General features: G+C 44.9%; 1 protein-coding gene across 3 annotated transcripts in view; it reads right to left on the minus strand.

The window, feature by feature from the left end:
* The window catches only part of Grin2b (glutamate ionotropic receptor NMDA type subunit 2B), a 446,827-nt gene that overhangs the window by 20,332 nt on the left and 407,683 nt on the right, over positions 1-18,812 (minus strand). The window lies entirely within an intron of this gene.

An 18,812-nucleotide genomic window follows, 5' to 3' on the forward strand; every position in this document is an offset into this window, starting at 1 on the left:
GGGTGGGGATGGGATGCTGTTTCCACACTCCCCTCTAACCCAGTTAGTTTCTTGACTCATTTGTGAAGTGTTCGAGGCCACTGGAAAAGTAAAGGACTGAAAACAACAAATGATGCCCCACATCTCCTCAGTGCCGATGGCCTCTGATGTCCAGGCTGCTGCTCTGACCCCTAGACCTCTAGCTCAGTGACCTGTCGCCTGTCCTTAGGAGGTTAACAGAAGATTAACCACAGTTAGTTCTAGTGAGCCACTGGGGAGGGTGGCTCTGCTGGGATGAAGGGGTTGAGAAAGTCCCTTTCAGTGTGGAGACCAGCCTGGAAAATGGCTCTTCTCCTTCAGTCTGTCTCATTGGCATATGCAGATTAGTACAAACCAGAGCTGTGACCTTGCAGAGCTGCAGACTGGACATTCTGCACAAGACTATCCTGTTTGTGATGAAGGACCTGGGGGCTTTTGTCTTCAGAGTGTGAAAATCCCACACATAAATAATTCATCCCATTACTTCTGATTCTACATTTGAATAACAAAGAGAATCAATGCCCAAATGCCACTCAGCCCTTCTAGGCCCTCAGGAGAAAAGATGGGTGAGTTCTGCCTGATAAGAATTCTACAGTGACCCTCTTTACCTATCCTGAACTCTCCACTTACTATTCCTATTGGTGCCATTACCTTCCACCTTCACAGGACATCGTGTCATTATCATCACTAAAGTCTTAGTGAGGGTTGGATGCAACAAAACACCATGACCAAAAAGCAAATTGAGGAGAAGAGGGTTTATTTGGCTTACCCTTCCACATTACTGTTCATCACTGAAGGAAGTCAGGACAGGAACTCAAGCAGGACAGGATCCTGGAGGCAGGAGCTGATGCAGAAGCCATGGAGAGTGCTACTTACTGGATTCCTTCCCCTGGATTGCTCAGCCTGCTTTCTAACAGAACCCAGGACCACCAGCCCAGGGATGGCACCACCCACAATGGGCTGGGCCCTACCCCATTGATCACTAATTAAGAAAATGCCTTATAGCTGGATCCCATGGAGGCATTTCCTCAACTAAGGCTTCTTCCTCTCTGATAACTCTAGCTTATGTCAAGTTGACACAAAACCAGCCAGTACAGTTGATGAACATGTCAATGAATTTTAACCATATGGATCTTGTCACCAGTACTGTTAAGATACAATACAATTCCATTACCTGAAAAGCTCCCTCATAATATTCCTATATAGACCTCCCCCAGCCCCTGACACATAGTGACCTGCTCTCTATTCCCATAGAACAAAGACTTTTGACTTTTACAATGAGACAACTGTTGTTCTTCATTACTCAGGAGTATTAATGCAAATGACCACACTCCTGCGTCTTCCCATTAACCATGGACATCTGCATAGCAAGACTCCATTTCAAGAACCAGGGTGGGGGAACCCACAACCCCCCAAAAATTAAAGAAAGAGGGTCTAGATGACAATACAGTAAACTTGGGAAAGATGTGACAAGTACATGGTCTGCTAACAGTGGAGGACAATTGAATTCTAAAACGCTAAGTGTATGTATTGCTTCAGGGATCAAGGATCTATGCTCAAATTTGAATTCTTCTATCTTGAAATGTGGGTTTCAGAGTGGTCCCTCAAGACCCCACCCCTGGGTCAACCTGGCTCTGGAGACAGTGCTGGATGATGCAGTCAGATTCCTCACCATCCTGAAAGTGACAATATGGAATGGAGGTACGAGGAACCAAAGATTATTTGATGCTTTAGAGACAGAGACCAGTAGGTAAAGTGCCTGATGTGCAAACACAAAGATCAAAGTTCTGATCTCCAGAATCCATGTGAAAATCTGGGGTGGCGGTGATGGGCTCCTGAACTTCAGTACTGGGCAGGGGTGAGTAGAGATAGGCTTATCCCTGAAGCTCATTGCTGAGCCAGACTAGCTGAGTCCTTGAACTTCATGTTAATGAGAGTTCCTGTCTCAAAAAAATCAAAGTGGTCAGCAATGGAACAAAGACAGCCCATATCAACCTCAGGGCCTCAGCACATACATTCATCCATGTGCATGTACACCCACACTAACAAATGTACATACATGCACACATCAAGTAAGTTTTACATTCTATTATAAAGCATTCATTGCAGAAAATATAGTTGAAATCTACTCAAAGGTAGTGACTAAATCACTATAACAGCCCGTAAAGAATGTAGCAAGAAGACACAGATGCATAATTAAAAGTGACAGCATGAACTCAGTTCTGTTCCTGGGGCTTAGGTGAGCCCAATGACATTTTGCTACTACTATATTGTAGCACTCAGTGAACTCTGGGCACTCCATTGTTCTTCTTCTCTTTACCCAGTGTGACACACACACACACACACGCACACACACACACACACACACACACACACACACACACACACACCTTGCACATGTATCCCTGTACTTGAATGTGAGGAGGCTGGAGAACTGGCCCTTCTGCCTGCCCCTGGCCACACCATCATCTAGAAGTCTCCTTCAGAGTTCTGCATGCTGTGCTGCTAGGGAGGAAGAGCTTGCCTCTCTGAGATCAGTGCCACCAAAAGGCTCCAGAAGGAGGTGGAAGGGACTGGAATTCTCTTTCTTCCCACCATCATTCTCCTGCTGGGGGAAACAAAATCCCAGCTCTTCAGGTTTCTAGAGATTAGTTAATTGCCAGGTTTCTTCACAACAAGAACCTTGATGTAGCCAAGCAATGATTTCTTTTGAATTTGATAAATATTTAGATAAACAAGCCTTAATATGTGATTTCTTGGATTATTTCATAAAACCAAAGAATGGCAGTGTAGTGCCCAGCAGCCAGCTTGATCCATCAGCTAGGAAAGCCAGGTGAAAGGGTTTGTTCCTGTCCTAACCATAACAATTATATTGACTATGTCTTCACCTGTTCCCTGAGGTTTAGGTGTTTGGTATATAGTTGTGGTTTGCCATAAAATACCATCATTGGTATACATGAGGTGGGCATAGCCGCAAGCACGTGGCTGAGCTCTGAAGTAGAACAACACAACGTGGATGAGCTCTACATTACAGCTTAGCTTGGAATAATGGCAGTTCAGTGCCAGCAACAGCTAACACTTCTCCAAGTACACATTATGTGTTTCCCAACTTGTATATAGCAAGCCATTAATCCTCTCTTTAATCCCATGAGGTAGGCATTCTTATTCCTACTTAATGGGTAAGGCCACTAATACTCTGATAGATAATTTGGGTCAACCCTTACAGCTAGGTGGGAGCAGAGAAAGAATTAAAACAGTCATCACCCGTAACTGTAAGCCACACCACACCACCCCATGCAGACAGAATACAGGCTCAGAAAACAGGCCGTCTGAAGAACCCAAAGAACAGATGTGCATACCAGCTTCACAATGGGAAGTAGGGAAAGGAAGGTTGATAACAGCTTAGAACATACAGGGAATGTCATAATGGGGGTGGAGCTGGGGTGTAGTAACCCTTACACTCTTGCCATGATTGACTATTGGCTTGTGGAGAACATCAGAGCAAGTAGGTTATCATGAGCAAGGACATGAACGCTCATGAATACAGTGTGAACCCTGAAGGTGGGAGGAAAGCCCGAGTGTGTAAACACGGTACAGGAAGGTTGGAAGCCATTGCTCAAGCACACTGACTGACAAGCCAAGGGAGGACATGGGATGTGAGTGAATTAGGACTCGGCATGAGTGTATAGCTGGGATAACAGAGGGACACACAAGAAAGGTCTACTAGGAACTGCTGAGAACGTGGACTGTGGTATCATAGTGGGAAGAGAGATGAAAAGGGCACAAGAATGGAAACATGTTCAGAGTGAAGGAGGTGAGGAAGTCTGAACTGACCTCCTGTCCTTGTCTTCCAATGCCCAGGTTTTTCTCCTGACTGCCTAGTAGTTGGCAGAACACACCAGGCGGTTCCTGCCCAAGCATCCTCTTCTCTCAAGACTTTCTCAAGAAACTCCTGGGTAACTTAGATAGTGTCCCTCATTTGTACCAGCCCAGACTCCTAGGCCCCCCTGACCCACTGAGGGAGAACTGCCACTCCCCTGCAACGGCTTCCTCTGCTTTGGCTTTTCTCTCCGTGCAGTTGAGACCTGCTAACGCTGTACATCATTTGCTTTTCTTTTTTCTCTGCCCTCCTTCCCCTCTCATTGTGATGTTTGACTGTTGTACTTACTGTTAAAATTTCAGTGCCTAGAACAGTCCCTGACCCTAAACAGAGATCTAATAAGTGAATGAGTTGAATCCTGTGTACTTGGCCTCAAACTCCATTGAAAGTGCTTGCTGGTTAATGCAGAATCATGCAGCATGGCCGTGTGTGATGTTGCTCAGATGTCGTGCTGGGCTGTCATCCCCAGGGACGAGGAGTTAATTTGTCTTCATGTCAGCTGAGGACATCTTTCTTGGCACCTTCTTCATTTTCCTTCAAAAAACTGTATCGGAGCTGAGTTCCCACAAGAGCTTGTCAAATCTAGGACTTGACAGTGTGTATAGATATTTCTTTGGCATCAAAAATGTGACAGAGTTGGGGATGATTACGATAACATGAGGACGAAGTGAGCCAGAGGCACGAGGACAGACGGTTTGGGTTTTATCCTTCAGGAGTCCTGGGCCACAGCTGGCCTCTGCTGCGCTCCTCCAACCTACTTTCGGGCAAGACTATTGGAAAGCGTTTCCCTGCATTCCATAGCACTCCACCTCCCAGATGGCCTGGGAGACATCAGAGATGTTTCCAGATTTTGTCTGAAGCTATGGGTACCATCAAAGACCAACGGCCCTTAAGGAAGGTTTTAGGTGGAGGATGTAAAGGATTCACCACAGAGTGAGGTTGTGAAGTTGTTGCCCCAGGAGTCTCAGTGGATTGGATGCTGGGGAAGTGGGGTGGAGGTTATTAGAGGTTCCTACTAGGATGTCTCCCTGGAAGGCGCCTCACTGATGTCAACTGAAAATCAACCCAATGCTCCTGATAGCACTGATGTCTTCAGAGTCATGAGTTGGGGTGGGGCTTAGACTGTCAAAAGACTGTGCCTGGTGAGGTCTCCGGCCAGTGGTGAAAAGAGGAGGGGACAGGTCAGGGGGCAGGCTATCCTGGCAATCCATCTGATCAAAGGGTTACAAACTAACAAATGGGAAGAAAAGCATTTGCATCCTCTGTCACATTGTGACCCATCCAAAGCTCAGCAGGACTTCTTCCTTTGGTCAATAAGGTTGGCTCTACACAGAGACACCACAGCTGAAAGAATGTCGGAGCCACAAGGTGGCCTGGTGCCCTATCCCACCAGGTACACTGCATCTTTCTAGGGCTCTCAATGGGCCTCGAAGGACAGGGCTCTGAATGCAAACCCTTTGGTAGAGAAACTGGTTTAACTTTGACACACTCTTTCCCTGGACTTACTCTGCCCTGGGTTTATTTTCCAGACTGCCCATCATTCCTCCCTATAGACTTGTGAACTGGGAGCAGAGTTGGAGAAGTGGAGACTAATCACTTCCGTATGGCACAGAGGAGGAGAGAAAAGTCAGGAAGTCATTACCTGTTGGAGATCAAAAGGCTGCCCCCATTTGTGTCCCCTCTACCCTTTTCTGTCACCTTGGCACATGTCTTGGGTTCCTGAGCTGCTCAAGAAATGAGGAAAGTCCATGGTGAAGACAGGCAGAGACTTCTGATCCTTAGGCCTTGAGGACTTAGGAAAGTCCCTGTGCCTAAGTCACCCATGAGGGACCTCCAATTACAAGGTGTTTGAAGATTACTGCTTCAAAGTATCTTCAGTCAGGTTGTTATAGGAATGGAATTCAACATTCCTAAATGATTAAGGATAGAAAGTCATTCTAAACTATTAATTCATAATTAATATTCTATTTTAATATAATTTATTCAAATACATTCAGTGAACACCTGCCATGTTATCAGAATATATAGATATGGAAGCTATGTTGGAATTTAGATACAAAAAACCCTGGATAATTTAAGAAATAATATTTGGTATGTACTTATTCTAGAAAAATCTAAGCTACTGTTACCTTTAATAATCCCTGTATACGGGCTTGTTGTCAGCTGTCCCTCATCCCCACTAAAGGTGGAAAGTGTTAATAGTTCATTTGGTTTGGCTGACTTTTGCTTTTGGAGATGCACAGGACAATGGCAGGTGCTCTGCAAACACTTGCTGATTGAGAAGGGGATCTTTCCACTCAGGGAGCAAAGCAGGCTCAACACTGGCATACCAGAGGGACCTACTCTACTAGTCACAAATGGGAGACATGATAATCAGGGGCTTCGAAGAGGTCTGATATCTCCCAGCGAAGTCCTTAAAGCACACTGCGATTTAAAATCTGACAAGTCAAAATAGTAGCACAGTTGGAGACCCCATTTATTCAGTGTTCTTCTTAAATGTCTGCCCAATTTAGGTGGCTTGACAGGAGGAAAAACTAAAAGGTGTGAAAATTTTATCTGGCAATGTAAATGTCAAATATTTCTCATCTGCATTACCTTCCCTTTCTCTGGGGCATTTGTTATGAAAATATCTCTCACATTCAAATAGCTACAAAGACCGGATGGTTTTGTCTTATGTCATGAACACTATGTGAGTTTAAGAACTTTCTTCTCATTCATTCATTCATTCATTCACTGGACCATTCATTCACTCATCCAATGAGTGCTTGCAATCACTAAAGTTACGGAGGGAAAGTGTGGAGACAGCTTAAATATTAGTATATCATGCTACATACCATGAGATTTCTATGGTGTATAAAGAAATGGGGACAAATAAATTTAGTTTTTTTTAAATTTAATTAAATTTAAATAAATTTAGAGTCTCTCCTAGATGGTAAATACCATTCCCTACAGAAGAGGAGATTGTACCTAGGACCTTGAGCCTGGTAGGTAAGCAACCTACCACTGGGCTACGTCTCTAGCATCTCTCAAACTGTATACCACTTTGTGAGCTGAGGTCTGGCTTCTGCACCCATGGAAACTTTTGCTGATGAGAATATGCCACCACCTGGAAGTACTCTACTCTTAAATCTAGCCCATAGCCTGAAGTAGCTCAGAAAAACTTCCAGTTCACATCAGAGAAACACCTTCAAATGTATTAACTTTTTTCCATACAACACTCAAATTCTGTATCATTCCAGGCTTGGGGAAGATACTTTGTTGAGAGGAAGCATATGGACTGAAGGGACTTGGATTGCTGGCAGAGTAGATTACTCTGAATGGCAAGTCACTTTTGGGATTATGTGGATGAGTCCATCTCACGCCTGTAATTTAAAGATTTGACTGAGAGGGAAATAGCCTTATTAATGAGGCTAATTTTTTATCCTCATTAATGAGGATATTTCTTGATCAAACTCCATGATATGATAATTCTATTAAAAGATCAACGGTGAGATTCCTTTCATGAATCCAAACATTGTGTGTCATGTTTCTCTGTCAATGGACTGCAGAGAAGCTGCACTTGAATTGTAAACCTGCAAGTCAGAAGCTAATTAATAGAATGGGAGACAGTGCCAAGATAGGCTCTGAGGAGAGATGCTTTCCCAGCTGGAGAAATAGCTCAATGATGAGTGCTGGGTTCTACTCCCAGAACTCAAGAAACAGAAGTATCCTTACAAAATAAGGGGCATGTATCTCCAGGCAAGTAGGCAGGCTAGTCAAAGGGTAGCGATGAACAGTTGAGTTGGGTCTGTGAGGTAACTTACCAAACACACGGGGAAGCATTTTGTTTTTTGAAATATCTCAGATGATGGATGGAAAGTGCTCTCTAAATTTGAATGACTACTGACCACATCAGCTCAGATTGGAGTGCTAGGCAAGTGCTCTGTCATCAAGCTGTATCCCAGACAGAAAAGCATCCCTCTTCACAGCCTCGTCCAGCATGGTCCCCCATTCTACTAATTGGCTTCTTGTTTTCAGTTTCATAAACAATTGTAAAGCAGACTGTCTCCTCCACCATCCACTGACAAAGAAACATGATACTTGCAAAAGAGAACTACCTCCCCGTTAGTCACTTTCCTTATCATTGTGAACCAATACCCCACAAAAGCTACTTAAAGAGGAAAGGGTTTGCTTTGGCTCATAATTTAAGAAGGGGTACAGAAGGCAGGGTGTTGGCAGCGTAAGATGGCAGGAGCAGAGAAAAGGAAGTGGAGCCCACACTACTAACCCTCAAAGCCTACCCCCAGTAAGTCATTTCCTTCAGTAAAACTGCACTTCTAAGGGTTACACAGCCTTCCAAAATAGTGCCACCAGCTGGTGACCCAGGGTGAAACACATGAACTTTTTGGAGGGTGGGTGGGAGGGTGGGGAGTGTTTTACTTTCAAACTACAATACACATGAAAACAGAAGGTCAGGATGAGGAGAGAGAATATTAAAGGGATGACGTTCATCTAGAAAGCATGCAAAAGATTTCTCACCGGTGAACCATGGCAAGGAGGAACAGGAACTGTGTTTGCCAAAAGCCAAGTCAAGAAAGACAGTAGAGCCCTAGTGGACCACAAGTGGCATTTGGAAAATTGGAATGCTATTTTTTGTCTTGTTTTGTTTGTTTGTTTGTTTGTTTTTGGAGATAGGGTTTCTCTGTGTAGCCCTAGGTGTCCTGGAAGTAGCTCTGTAGACCAGGCTGGCTTCAAACTCACAGAGATCTGCCTATCTCTGCCTCCCACCAGCTAGAAGGCTAAATTTTAAAGGCTAGCTAAAGACCAAAATAGGACATGGCAAGGATGAAGTTGGGCCATCTTTGATGCTGGTGCAAGGGTGTTAGGATCAAGTAAAATTTGAGGCATAGAAAACTATTAAAGGTTAGTTCATTAAACAATTAAAGGTGAGGAGAACAAGGCTTAAAACTATTTTTGTTTTTTTTAACAAGGAAAGGAACATTCACAGAAATGCCTCTGACATTACATTTGTGATTCTGTCTAATGCTCCAAAGTGCAAGATGTGATTGAACTCATTATGTAGCCAAGCCTGACCTTGAACTCTATTCTCCTGCCTCCAATCTCCTAAGTGCCACCACACCTGGTTTATTCTATGCCTTTGGAACTCAATTTCTGCTTTTCTCATTGGACTTTTGTTCTGAGACTGTTTCTTCATGTCTCTGCTACCCCACAAAAGGTTTTTCATGCACTGTTGGACAACTCTTGTACTAAAATCATGTTGAGCGCTTCATTTGCTCACTTAGGCAGCTCCACTCAAGGGTGACTAGTAACCATCTAATATGCATCTGGTGTGTGAGTTGCTTCTATATCCTAGGTATTAGCTATATCCTAGATATCATTAGTATCCTAGGTATCTATATTCTAGGTATAATCTATATACTGGATATCATCCTTATACTAGATAATACATTAAATGCAGAGAATTCACAGTCTTAAACAAATAATCCAGGTAAATCATACAAAGAGAGAACAATCTACAAAGGTGAGGAGGGGGCAGGGCTCCAGACTGAGCAGAGGGCTTATAAAGGTTAGGATAAGTTTCCAGAGGGACTCTGAGATGAACACAGTAACAGTGGATATGCACAGCTGGGAGCCTGGGGCTCTCTTGGAGAGGCAGGATCAGGCAGGGGTTTAGGAACAGAGCAAGACCATATAGCCCCTTGTCATGTTTTTCTCCTTGGTGTAGCATCTACCTAAAAAAGTTTTGATGCAAAGTCAACAAAATGAAATGATGTGAAGCACTTAGCTGAGAGAGTGTCACCCAGGGGTCATGAATGACTGGTGAGTTCTCTGGAGTTGTTGTCAAGGCAGTTTTATAATAGTGGTTATCAGGGATGGGGGCCATGATTGCTCATATTGAAAAAGAGCACACCATACAAATGCTAATTCATTTGTGGCTTTGGAATACATTTTTCCACAGGCTCCAAGCTAAGGACATACCATTATCAATAGTTCATTTCTAAATCAGCTGTTGAAAAACACTAATACACTTCCTCAGTGAAACAACACTGCAAATAGGTAGCTAATTAAGGGCAATTTAGTCCACCAGAGAGCAGAACTTCAGTGTTAGTACCAGCTTGTATTCTAGGAGCATTCATCCTTTAGTAAGTGTAGACAGTCACTGAGAGCAGTCTGTTGCCTTCCAAAGGGGCAGCCTATGAACTTCTGCTGGCAGTACTTATGCCCATTTTCTGGGCTATTCTGATGCTTTATTCAGTTCTGGATTCCAAGCCTAACAGTCCTGATTTTCCTACACAGGTGTGTCTATAAGATCAAGATTCCTGTTCTTTTCAGCTGCAGGATCTTGGGCTTAACAGGGAGCTGATCTGAAAATATGTCTTACTGACAGAAGAATAAATGATAATTCCATTTTCCCAACATAAGTAGTCTGTGAAATGTATTTCAAGAGACAGCTTAAAGTTGCTTTGTTTTTATATAAAGATTTAAACCAGAATTATAAGCACATAAAAACATTTGTGATGGTGATTTTGGCTGTCAACATGGCTGGATTTAGAAGCACCCAGAAGAGTCTTAATGTGCCTCAAGGTGTGCTTATACAGAGAGGATTAACCAAAAGAGGAAGAGTCACTCTGAGCACCATACGCTCTCTCCTGTCCACCATGAGATGAACCTTACCACATGTTCCTGCTACCATTATGTTCTGCTGTTAATCACATGGATCCAACCAAACACAGATGGAGTGCTGTGGATATCACTCTATATGCTGTGAATGTGTTGCTCTGATTGGTTAATAAATAAAATGCTGATTGGCCAGAAGCCAGGCAGGAAGTATAGGTGGGACAAACAGAGAAGAGAATTCTGGGAAGGGTCAGGAGTTGCAAGCCAGGCACAGAGGAAGCAAGATGTGAAGGCAGAACTGAGAAAAGGTACCAAGCCACATGAATAAACATAAATAAGAATTATGAGTTAGTTTAAATGTAAGAGCTAGTCAGTGGTAGGCCTGAGCTAATGGCTGAGCAGTTTTAATTAATATAAGCCTCTGTGTGTTTACTTGGGTCCAAGCTGCTGCAGGACTGGTGGATGAGAGAGATTTGTCCTGATTATGGGCCAGGTGGGACACAGAAAAACTTCAGCTACAATGGAGTCCTCTAAAACCAGACATTTTGGTCCCAGCGATGGATGCATAAGTAACCATCAAAGAATTCCAGGAAAATGGCTGTCACTCAGACCAGTCAGCTCAGATGACAGATTGCTAGGGGAGCCACTTTCTTCCAATTAATCCTGCTCTTCATTGAATCCTGGACCATGTAAGTAGCTAATACCATCATAAGTGGTGCAAGTGAAAAGTTTTCTCAGCTGGGTCACTTACTACCTTGAGAGATACTTTCTGGTACATGGGCCTATGGATGATGAGTGCTTTCAGAACACTTCCAATGAGGAGCTGAAGCCACCTTACAGGCATGGCCTGTGCCCAACGCCAAATCCTCATCCCACCCCCACGCCACTGAGAGAGCAGTCTTTTCACAGGAATGCCCCTCATTGCCCTGCAACACTGACAGGCAAGACCACAATTCTAACTCAAGAGGAGCCTGTGAATGCTAGGACAAGGTAAGGCAATCAAAGTAGAAATAAGTCTTCATCAGGTGACTACTGGGGACTGAGTCACCCTTTTTATGCATAGAGCATGTTCCAAACAAATGACTGAATGGTACAGGCAATCTGCTGCTTAATTTCATGATGGGAGAATCTGGGGTTCCTTGGGTTTTGTTGTTTTTTCCTCATATTTTGATCATGCTTGTGTATGTGGCACGGTGAGTCATGCTTGGCCTGGACTACAGCTAATCTGCAGTTGGATGCTATTATGGCATGTCTAATCCAGTGCGAGTCTGCCCACCATATACTGAAAAAATGCATTTATGGTTGTCAGACCAGAAGGGCATGTCAAAAATAAGTATTCCTGTCCACATTGCTTACATTCCAAACCATCCTAAATTATGCCCAACCCTGGGATGACTTACTAGGTCAGGGCTTAAATACTGTCAGGGTGATGCTACACCTGTCTGGTGCAGGGAGCGCACTGACTCCGACTCTGCCTGCGTTTTCTCAGCTTTCTCAAAGGTGCAGCAGAGGGCCAAAGTGACCAGTCTGGCAGCAGCCTTTGCTCAGCAGCTACCTGAGTGAGCCAAAGGTTATATGGTTCTTCAGGTGTGAGGACAGCTCTTGCCTGCTCAGCAGGACCTGATGGGCAGAGAGAAAGATTTGTACATAATTTGCTGCAATTAATCTGGTGTGCCTCTATAAGAATAAAGGGGCAGGCAGAACGTTGCTCAACGAGTCAAAGCCACCTGTGTACTTTCTGCAGCATGTGTGAGTGAGGGTTTGCAGTGATGGGTAGTGTGTCTTGTGGGGGCATTTGAGACTGAACAACTGTTTGTTCACTGCCCACCCCTCAAGAAAGAAGAAACACATTCCCCAGAGGTTCCTCCACCATGAGGGTTCCAGGCTGCAATGTCCTGCATGACACCATACTGTCAGCCATCATGTTCACTCCGCATGAAACCACTAGGAGACGTCATTAGGAATTACAGCCTTCTTTCTTCAGCACCAAGTTAACAACCAGCTCAACACCTCTTTTTTTGTCTAGTCCAAAATGGCGGAGTCTCGGCTGTCTCAGGGTCTCTTGGCAATTAGTTCTTGCAAAACACTTCAACAGCTCAGAGATTACTAGAGATGGGCAGCTGGGAGATGTGGGAGGAGGTTTTACAGAATTAAGCTTTAGGGACTTGACTATCAGGGTGGTCTTCAGCTTTAAGTACTCAGGGGCCCCTTGTCACAGCACTGCAGGGAAAGCGTCACTAGCTCTTCCTTTAGTCTTTACTCCTCAGGTATGAATGGAAGAAGAGAGCAGGGAACATGGCTTTCTTCCCCAGTTATTCCTCCCTTTTGTTTCCATTAAAGGGAACAGTCCCAAGAGTGATCTCTTCTTCCAGCTGGATTAAGAGCAGGAGCCATTAAGTAGAAGAGAAAAAGTATGGCCTTCCTTGCCATTCAATCTATCTCGGACCCATGTATTCAGGGCACTTCATAAAATAAGAAACACAGGAAGAGCCAAGATGCTGTATACACACAGATGACAATGACCAGGGCTGTCTGGGAAGACTCCTAGACTAGAATAATCGAATGCCAAACAAGCTTGCTGCTCACCTAAGCCTGGTGAAGAGGCATCTCTGGTATGGGTGTTAGAATCATTGCTTGGAGACTCAGAGAAGTCAGGCCAGAGTGGCTGTGCTAATTGGCCTTGTGTAGTGTATGTTTGCTAGCTATGATCATAAGGGCAGAGAAAGGTCAGTTGGTTTCACCCAGCTGATTGTATTCAATAGCTATAAATGCATGTGGATTCTGCTATGACACACCCTATATTCTGATGGTTTGCTCACTCTCTGAGATGTGTGTCAGGCAATGGTCAGAAGATGAAGATGATAGGAAAATTGCTTTCCTGTGAGCAGTATAGATGTCTGACATTTATTTACTCCCTGGCAGGAAAGTTCATGGGCTCCCCAGGGATGCTCTCAGTGGGACGATTAGTCTATGGACCCCTCAGTACAGCTGGGTCACACCCAGTGTTTCTCTATTGAATGACAGTCCTCCCTCTATTGAATGTGAATGCCTCATGTTGTCCTGGGAGCACTTGAGGAGAGTGCCCTGAAAAGAACCTCCCCGTGGCAATTTTCTCCCCCAAAGTAGCTTTGGTTTTCTGGCTTCCTCATTGACAGATATTACTTAATAGGAGCTTGGGGTTTCTGGATCCAGACAGTGGCACAGAGTCCCCATTAGTGAGAAAGGGCCCCTATGACAGTGCTAGGCTGTTCTGCTGGGATACCTGCTTTCCTGTGACAGCATTTCCTGGTACACGTGGATGAGTGAATACACACAGGTTAGAGGACAACTCACATGTTTCTTGGGTGCTGTTCAAATATTAGTCACTCAATAACTGGTGGCCTAGCGCTCACCAAGCAGGTTAGGCTGGCCAGCCAGTAAACCCCAGAGATCACCCTATGTCTGCCTTCCCGGTGCTGGGATTACAAGCACATGTCACCGTGCCTGACGTTTACAGGTAGGTTTGGGGATTGAACACAGGCCCTCATGCTTGCAAGGAAATATTTCAACACATGAGCCACCTCTCCAGTGTAAGTACCGTGACTTTCAAGAGAGGAACTGAGACCCAACGTTTTGGCTCCTGCTTCCTCTGAAAACTGGAGCTGCCTCCTCTGCCAGGGAGCCCGCCTGCTCCTTTGCTTCTCCTCCCTTGCTGCTGTTAGGATCAGACTGGACTGGAGCCAGTGCCCTTGAAGCTGTGAATGAAGAATCCTGCCCAAATAGGACTTGATTAAAATGCACGAGGGGGAAAGGTCTGAGACTCTGGTATTTACAGAGCATGAGCAGTCTTTTATTGACTCTCTGGGATCCACACTGGAAAGGAATTTTCAACATGGAATTGAAAATGAAGTGGCTGGGCTTTCCCAGCCGCAGGCATTCTTGGGCCCCATTGGCCCATGCGCACGCCCCGCTAGGCAGAAAGGCCCGGAACTAACTGCACACAGTTTTCTGAGAACATTCCACTCTGACGCCCTGCGTCTGGGAACGTTGGAAGGTGATGGGGCCCGCCCAGGAGCTAACTCTGACTGTGAATATAATTCTGACTTCTCTAAAGCCTGATTCGTTGTAGGATTCTGGCTCTGGGACGTGTATAAATTTTCATGCTGCATTCATTTGTCTGAGAGGAGTCCAACTTAGTTACTGGGAAGGGAGAAGGGAGAAGGGAGAAGGGAGAAGGGAGAAGGGAGAAGGGAGAAGGGAGAAGGGAGAAGGGAGAAGGGAGAAGGGAGAAGGGAGAAGGGAGAAGGGAGAAGGGAGAAGGGAGAAGGGAGAAGGGAGAAGGGAGAAGGGAGAAGGGAGAAGGGAGAAGGGAGAAGGGAGAAGGGAGAAGGGAGAAGGGAGAAGGGAGAAGGAAAACACTTTTTTTTTTTTTTTTTTTTGAGACAGGGTTTCTCTGCATAGTCCTGACTGTCCTGGAGCTTGCTCTGTAGACCAGGCTGGCCTCAAACTCAGAACTCTGCCTGCCTCTGCCTCCCGAGTGAGTGCTGGGATTAAAGGTGTGCACCACCACTGCCTGTGAAACCCTGATTCTTAATACATTTTTACCCACGAGCTGAGAAGTAGGAAGCTCAGTCTCCTTGAGACTAAAACACTTACTTTTAATTTTTGTTTTTAGTGAGAGAGAAAAGGATGTTGGAGAACAGGCTTCTTTCCCTTTCATGTTAATAAACTTCAGACTGAAGAAACTGTCTTTAATAGCTAGCTAAATGGAATAACTCCATTCTCTGAGAATAAGAGTCACGTCTATACAGGGGTCCAAATTCAAACAGAGGGCCCAGTGTACTTGGTCATTATAAGCTGGCCCAGAACCCACTCCACATAGAAGTCACAGCTACACTCAGTAACCCAGTGGGTGGGAACAGCACTTCCAGTGTCTGCCACCAAGACTAGTGCCACACACATGGACTCTGACTGGTCTAACTAGAAGCGGGAGCTGCATGCTGCCGGTTTGCATTTTGGCCTCAGTTCAATTCAATTCAGATGGGAAAAGAGTGAGCGCAAGCTAATGCTAGTTTACATAATAACATTTAAAACATTCTGGCTCCAGGGGCCCTCTGGTCATCTAGTGTCTGAAGAGAACTCCACAGTTCTAGCCCAAGATTAGGTCCAGATGGTTTTCCTCCCCAATCTCTTCCTTCCTCCTCCTCTGGTACCACAACCACTTTTCCCCCTCCCTCTCTCCCTCCCTCTCTCCCTCCCACTCTCCTTTCCTCTCTCCCTCTCCCTCTTCTTTCCTTCTTTAGCTTCACTTCACTTTGCAAAACCATGGCTCCACTAATGTCAACTTAGTGAAACAAAGCTGTGTTCCTTTTGTCCGGGGTGAGAAAGACCATTGACCTGAGATGACACGCTTCAACTTACACTCTATATACATAGGAAACTTGCATTCTTTACACGGTTTTGTGATTACCCAGGTGGTGTGTGTGTGTGTGTATGTGTGTGTGTGTGTGTGTATGTGTGTATGTGTGTGTTACCTGAGCTTTTGATAAGGAGGGAGTTATTTGCACTTAATGAAAAAATGAAGTTCGCTCCAGGTCTGTGACATGAACCATAAATGCCATAAACCAGAGTATGAGGAGAGTACATTAATAATGGTTTTTACCTCAGCAGAACTGTGAAGGTGATACATCTTATAGAAACAAGCCTTCACTCACTTGTGACAATGACCTCACAATGGCCTTGCAAAAGATTGTACACAGATGGGGAGAAAATGGCATTAATCAGGCTCAAGGACTCAGCAAAAGGGAGCACACAATGCACTTAGGTCCCTTCCTGTTGCCCTAAGATTTACCAGCAAAGAGAAAGAGCTCCACATAACACATCTCCCTGAAGACCTCCAGGGCAAAGTGGGTGAATTCTACACAAAGGAGAATCCAATCCTTCCGTGAAAAATGCTGGTTTCATAAGGACAGGGCCAAGTGGCTGAGTGTAGGAGATGATGCAAGAAGGGGAAGACTGGAAGTCCAAAGGGCAGAGCCGCTCAAGTGCAGACTCTTGAAGAAGCGTCACTGGTCCTGTGTTAGGTTCCTGTGGCTGCCACACAGGTGACCACAGGCACAAACGACTTCCTCTAAGTTCTGCAGGCTGTTAACTGTGCCTAACACTTCTAGAGTCTACGGGAGAGTCCTCCTCTCCCCTCTTTCAGCTTCTTGAGACTCCATTGACTGCCTATGTTTGCCCCTTCACTCTCAATTACATCTGAAGTGGCCTTTTCCTCCTCTTCTGTGCCACACAGCTCTGAACGTTGCTTTGTCATCAGCTTGAACACCCACCTTGACAACCCAGGATGGTCTCACCTCAAGTCTCCCTCCCTCCCAAACTGGGTCAGCATTCACTGGATCTAAAGTTTGGGTTGTGGATATGTCTTTGTGGTAGCACCTTCTGGCATCCTCAGTGCCACAATGGGGTAGCAGGATTTGGAGGTGAGGAATCCAGGGTGAGATGTCATTGGGTGCTAGAAGGAAGGCAGCCACCAGGGTGATGTGTGAAAGGGACATAGAAAAAGAGAGAAAGGAGTCTTGGGAGCCCCCATGGCAGCCCAACAGTGAATATTGGGTTATCTGCAGCCTGGGACTTGAATGTTACCGTTCCTAAATCCCAATGGATCTTAGGGACTTCCTGTCCCAGTGAAGATAGGCCCTGGGATTAGAGCCTATCTTAATAGCCTGAAACATGCAGATTCCGACTTGGGCAAAATCATGGAGGTGGTAGTAGCTGACTCTGATGGGCAGCCCTGAGGTTATCTAAGAGCTTCAGGTTTTTTCCTAGACCCACCTGAACAGGGGTTACCTTGGCAGGACTAAGGAGGGCTTTCAGTGAGATGATGGTCCATATGAAGCGTTAGATTGGTTCTGACACTTAAGAGGAAGAAAAGGCAGAAGTCCATTCCCTGACCCCATGCATTCTGCACTCCATATGCTCCCAGGATGTGAGGACTTCTATTCTCCTGGCATTTCCAAAAGACCTACTCTGTATCATCTTTTCTAAGAGTACACATTGCTGGGTATGGTGGAACACATCTGTAATCCTAGCATTAGGGAGGTGGAAGAAGGAAGACCACAAGTTCAAGACCAGTCTCAGAAACATCATGAGCTGGAAGCCAGACACATAAGACTCTGACTCAAAATCAATCAATCAATCAATACATAAAAACTTTATTAAACATTTTTTAAGAGAGTTAAAGATCAAAAAGATGGCATGCAGTTTGACAGCTCCAGAGAGCTTGTGTGCATGGCTCATACCCTTGAATTTTGCTCAGCTACCTGGATGTCCAACCTGGGCCCTGATTGCTAGAGATCTGCCTCATTACTCATGTCTGATGCCCCAACTAAGCTATTCTTAGCCTAGTATCCCACAATTTCACCAAAATGGTCTCAGCCAGGGCCAGGGTATGACAAATCTTGTGTGAGGTTAGCTGTCTCCTGCTGGCTTGCAGCCTAAAGTTAATAGAGCAAGGAAAATACATTTGTTGAGTAGAAATCATGGCCCCATTTCTTCACATAAGCTCACTGACATCCAACTGTTTCAGGATAGGAGCCCTATGAACATGCACATCACCAAACTACTTTCCCTCAGGTTTACGTTTATTTATTTGTTTGCATGTTGACTTGAAAGTCATAGCCTACTGTCTTCATCCAGTATGTTCCTATAACAGAATATTACAGACTTAGTGATTTGTAAAGAAAACAAACTTTTTCTTCACTGCTCTAGAGGCTGATAAATTCAGGACACAGCATCAGTGAATGGCAAAGGCCTTCTCACTGTGCCAAAGCATGACAGAGAGCATCACTTTGTGAGGAAGCCTATGCACATGACAGAGAGAACGAGAAGGCCAGAGCAAGTGAGCTGATGAAATCGAACTCACATTCACAACAAAGCCAGGCTGAGAGCAACTAACCCACTTCTAAGATACTGACATTAGTCCACTCACAAGGCAGAGCCCTCCTAACCTAATCACATTTCAATACTGCTACAATGTCAATTAAATTTCAACCTGAGTTTGGCAGAGGACATTCAAATCATATTACCTGCCTCCTATATGCCCAAAAGAGGAACAGTAACTACCAGGCACTATGAAATTTCTCAGAAACCCAGAATTAGCATTTATCTAGAAGAGCCAAGGGGGTCTTCATTTATGCATTATATGGCCATCCTTATTGTTTGTCTGTTATTACAGGCAAGTCTGAGGGCACTGCACAGTAGTAGAATACTTGCTTATGAATGTTGAGTACCAAAGACTGTTGTCTGCATAGATGAG

The sequence above is a fragment of the Onychomys torridus genome, chromosome 3 (assembly GCF_903995425.1).
Source record: "Onychomys torridus chromosome 3, mOncTor1.1, whole genome shotgun sequence".
In the NCBI taxonomy this organism is placed as follows: Eukaryota; Metazoa; Chordata; class Mammalia; order Rodentia; family Cricetidae; genus Onychomys; species Onychomys torridus.